The following is a 5394-nucleotide window of genomic DNA, read 5'->3' as shown; positions in this document are numbered from 1 at the left end:
ATTTGTATCATACATTCGCAGTTTACACAGCATATATAGCAACACAGGCTATACCTAAGAGACGAACAAACTTGAAATTGTTCACATAAAAAGACACATATCAACATATTACAGATTAAAAGAACACAACATATAGATGCTGCGAACAAGAGACATGTCAACATAATGACCAGCAGAAACATAATTCAGATTTTTTAGACTAAACTTCAGGTTTGAAATTCACATAAAGAAGACACATAGCAATCCAACATTAAAATAAATTCAGTCCGCAATACATATTACAGTCCCAAAACAAAATAAATTGAGTCCACTCCCACAAACATCAATTCGGTCCATAGCAACAAGCAATAAAATAGACCATTCGATTCTTTTTAGACTTGCAAGTCTCCTTCCACAACTCTTAGAGTGAATCAAGCTGCAAGTAAGCAAATTCATTGCCAAGTTGTTAGCAAACAAATTTGAGTATTGTATTTGTTCACGAAATAGAATATATGGATGCATGTCATTAGAAGGTAGCAAGCAAACAAAATTCTGGATGGCAGCAAGCAAACAATTGAAGTTAACACTTGATTATTACCGTCCTCTTCCTAGTAGACTTCCGCAATGGTTCATTGTTGCTGGGAAGCATCACATCATTATTAGCTATAAAAATCACTAGTTAGCACTTGAACCACATAAATAAATTCATATAGTGTTGATATAAACTAAAGGGCAATCACCTTCTTCCTCTTCCTCCTCCTCTTCCTCTTCTTCCTCCTCTTCCTCAACAGCATCCAGCGTACTTCCTGTAGAACTATTTTCTTTTCCCAACCCCACCTCTAAGACAACCGAATTGAAGGCATCACCATCGTAGTCACTGTTCTCATCCATTGAAGTCCTGGAGTCATTCGTTGGCCCCAACCAACCCATGATTTCATTATCATGGTCATAGAGTGAGGTATTCATCAACAATGCACAAGGATCAACCTCTTTCTCTTTTGTGTCACCAAGAATTAAGTGGATTCGCAGCCCAAGGTTGTAGTGGCAATAAACCAACTTGTGTAGCCTTTCAAAACCAAGACGGTTACTCACTAGTGTATGCACCAAAGCATATGTGCTCCAATTTCGCTCACAACCGCTTGAAGAGGTGCATTGAGAGACAATCTGAATAGCATACTTCTGAAGCATTGGTGTACTATCTCCAAATGTTTCCCACCACTGAATTAGGGTCACTTGGCTGGCTGCAGTACGAGGGAGCATGCCTTCGAAAGCCCCTCTTGTATTGGTATACATGTCAACTTCAGGAATCATTTGAATGAACTCTAAAGGACTAGCCAACTTCCTAAGTGCTGCATTGAGTGCCCTCTCATGTGATAGATTTGTTCCCAAGTTATACTTGAAGTGCCCTTCCAGGTCAAGAACATCGGTTGTAGAATGGATAGGTAGCAGGGCAGCAAGAATTAGAACAATTAGCATGTTACCTAGAACTATATGACAACGACAATAATATGGCAACAGGAATAACAATACTATGACAGCAAGAACCATTACCTGCAATCATCAATGTATTTTGGTATAAATGATCAACTCTTTTGTCAACCACCCTTAGGTACTTGTATTTGTCTAGGGATTCTTCAGGAAAAGAAGAACTCAAGTGATGCCTACCATGCATCATCCTTGTCATGAATCCAGAAAGTGATCCAAGCTTCTGTGAATCAGCATATTGAAGTATTGTATATATTGGACCGATTACATCTAACACCATCTGCACGCCATCCCACCATTTCCTACTTGTCAGACAATCATATGTGTAGTCATAATCAACCTCGGAACTCTAAGAGCTATTTTCCCACTCTGGAGATGTCATCCACACCTTGAATATCTCTTGATTATCCCAAAATCTTTCTAGGAACATGAAGTTAGTTCCAAACCTTGTGGCATTCGGTCGCACCAACTCTCCACCTATGTGCTTCTGCATTTCAGCATGCAAAGTTGAATGATTGTACATGAATTTACAAATTCTCTTACAATTGTTGATCACTGTATTAATCTCAGGAAAACATCCCATCTCCTTTAACATGAGGTTAACCGTGTGTGAGCCGCACATGGCTGCCATGTGATGTGTGGGAAATCAGCAACAAGATCAAGACATGCTTTCTTAAAGTTAGACCCATTGTCGGTCACAAGCTGGACAACATGATCATGTCCTATCTCTTCGATCACTTCTTTGATGTGCTCATACACAAACTTAGAATTTTGCATGTGTCCAGTGGCATTAACAAATTTGTGAAAATACATACGCCCATTAGAGAACATCATAAAGTTTATAATGCTCATTCGAGAAGGACCAGTGCATGAATCTGACATGATAGTAACACCATATGTGGGCCAATCTTTTTTGAAATTAGCCACATACTGCTGCAACTCTTCATAGTTCGAATTCAAATAAAGTCCATCAATATCCATGCCCTTAGGGGCAGGCACCCCTTTGCCAAGTTCTTGAGTCAATTTCACGGCTCCTATAAAGTATGGACAATTGGCTTTGTGTCCAGGGATGTCATTAGCATGAAACCACTTGGCCCAAGCCTTCCCAATCCTTGATTCATATTCCACCTTGTTAATACACACCTCCATTGTCTGTTGCGTCCTAGTCTTGCTATGTGCCAAATCAACATCAAAGAAGTCTTTGACACCACCTGAGCTGTCTGCAGATGATTTACCACCACTGGTTGTCCACTGATCTTGACGTAATGAACTTTGTAGGGTCTGCTGTAGTATGTCAATGTCCTCATATTCACAATCAATATGTATTGATGCACCTTGATTATTCAGATGGTTGACCTCATTTACTACTCTTTTCTTTCCTTCTTTGGACTTCCTTCTGCTATCTATTCCCTCTGGAATGTCTTTCCGAAAAACAGCCACTACATGATGAGGCGCACTCAGGCAAGAGTAACACTCAGGCCCCAGTCCAGCTAGATGCTGCTTGAATCGGTTTGCACCCCCACCAAGTTTAACAGTCCCATAATATGAACAAGACCATGCATTTCCTTCCAATGATTTCCCGTGACACCATATATTTGATAAATCATTTGCATTACCTTCAACAAAAATACAACAACATATGTAATGATTATGTAGGCTATTTGGATAACATTTGATTCAAAGCAAAATGAATGCACACTGTACAGAAAATTATAGATAAAATTCAGGAAGTTTTATATGCCTGCATAATTATTACTTCTATTTTTTTAGGGGACTTCTGTTTTTATTTAACCTGTAATAGTGTACTCTACAAAAATCCCCATATTGGATAGCTGAAGTAGGCACATTTAAGCTGTGTAAGATGTTGGGGAACGTCGCATGGGAAACAAAAATTTTCCTACGCGCACGAAGACCTATCATGGTGATGTCCATCTACGAGAGGGGATGAGTGATCTACGTACCCTTGTAGATTGTAGAGCAGAAGCGTTAGAGAACGCGGTTGATGTAGTGGAACGTCCTCACGTCCCTCAATCCGTCCCGCGAACAATCCCGCGATCAGTCCCACGATCTAGTACCGAACGGACGGCACCTCCGCGTTCAGCACACGTACAGCTCGACGATGATCTCGGCCTTCTTGATCCAGCAAGAGAGACGGAGAGGTAGAAGAGTTCTCCGGCAGCATGACGGCGCTCCGGAGGTTGGTGATGATCTCGTCTCAGCAGGGCTCCGCCCGAGCTCCGCAGAAACGCGATCTAGAGGAAAAACTATGGAGGTATGTGGTCGGGCAGCCGTGAGAAAGTCGTCTCAAATCTGCCCTAAAAGCTCCATATATATAGGAGGAGGGAGGGGGACCTTGCGTTGGGGTCCAAGGGATCCCCAAGGGGTCGGCCGAGCCAGGGGGGAGGACTCTCCCCCCCCAAACCGAGTCCTACTTGGTTTGGTGGGAGGGAGTCCTTCCCCCTTCCCACTTCTTCCTTTTTTTTTCTTTCCTTTGATTTTTCCTTTCTTGGCGCATAGGGGATTGGTGGGCTGTCCCACCAGCCCACTAAGGGCTGGTGTGACCCCCCCAAATGCCTATGGGCTTCCCCGGAGTGGGTTGCCCCCCTCCGGTGAACTCCCGGAACCCATTCGTCATTCCCGGTACATTCCCGGTAACTCCGAAAACCTTCCGGTAATCAAATGAGGTCATCCTATATATCAATCTTCGTTTCCGGACCATTCCGGAAACCCTCGTGACGTCCGTGATCTCATCCGGGACTCCGAACAACATTCGGTAACCAACCATATAACTCAAATACGCATAAAACAACGTCGAACCTTAAGTGTGCAGACCCTGCGGGTTCGAGAACTATGTAGAGATGACCCTAGAGACTCCTCGGTCAATATCCAATAGCGGGACCTGGATGCCCATATTGGATCCTACATATTCTACGAAGATCTTTATCGTTTGAACCTCAGTGCCAAGGATTCGTATAATCCCGTATGTCATTCCCTTTGTCCTTCGGTATGTTACTTTCCCGAGATTCGATCGTCAGTATCCGCATACCTATTTCAATCTCGTTTACCGGCAAGTCTCTTTACTCGTTCCGTAATACAAGATCCCGTAACTTACACTAAGTTACATTGCTTGCAAGGCTTGTGTGTGATGTTGTATTACCGAGTGGGCCCCGAGATACCTCTCCGTCACACGGAGTGACAAATCCCAGTCTTGATCCATACTAACTCAACTAACACCTTCGGAGATACCTGTAGAGCATCTTTATAGTCACCCAGTTACGTTGCGACGTTTGATACACACAAAGCATTCCTCCGGTGTCAGTGAGTTATATGATCTCATGGTCATAGGAATAAATACTTGACACGCAGAAAACAGTAGCAACAAAATGACACGATCAACATGCTACGTCTATTAGTTTGGGTCTAGTCCATCACGTGATTCTCCTAATGACGTGATCCAGTTATCAAGCAACAAAACCTTGTTCATAATCAGAAGACACTGACTATCATCGATCAACTGGCTAGCCAACTAGAGGCATGCTAGGGACGGTGTTTTGTCTATGTATCCACACATGTAAATGAGTCTTCATTCAATACAATTATAGCATGGATAATAAACTATTATCTTGATACAGGAATTATAATAATAACTATACATTTATTATTGCCTCTAGGGCATAATTCCAACAGTCTCCCACTTGCACTAGAGTCAATAATCTAGCCCTCACATCACCATGTGAATTACATTGTAATAAATCTAACACCCATACAGTTCTGGTGTCGATCATGTTTTGGCCGTGGAAGAGGCTTAGTCAGCGGGTCTGCTACATTCAGATCCGTGTGCACTTTGCATATATTTACGTCCTCCTCCTCGACGTAGTCGCGGATGAGGTTGAAGCGTCGTTTGATGTGTCTGGTCTTCTTGTGAAACCT

The sequence above is a fragment of the Hordeum vulgare genome, chromosome 4H (assembly GCF_904849725.1).
Source record: "Hordeum vulgare subsp. vulgare chromosome 4H, MorexV3_pseudomolecules_assembly, whole genome shotgun sequence".
In the NCBI taxonomy this organism is placed as follows: domain Eukaryota; kingdom Viridiplantae; phylum Streptophyta; class Magnoliopsida; order Poales; family Poaceae; genus Hordeum; species Hordeum vulgare.
Note: the sequence above shows the minus strand (reverse complement) of the source record.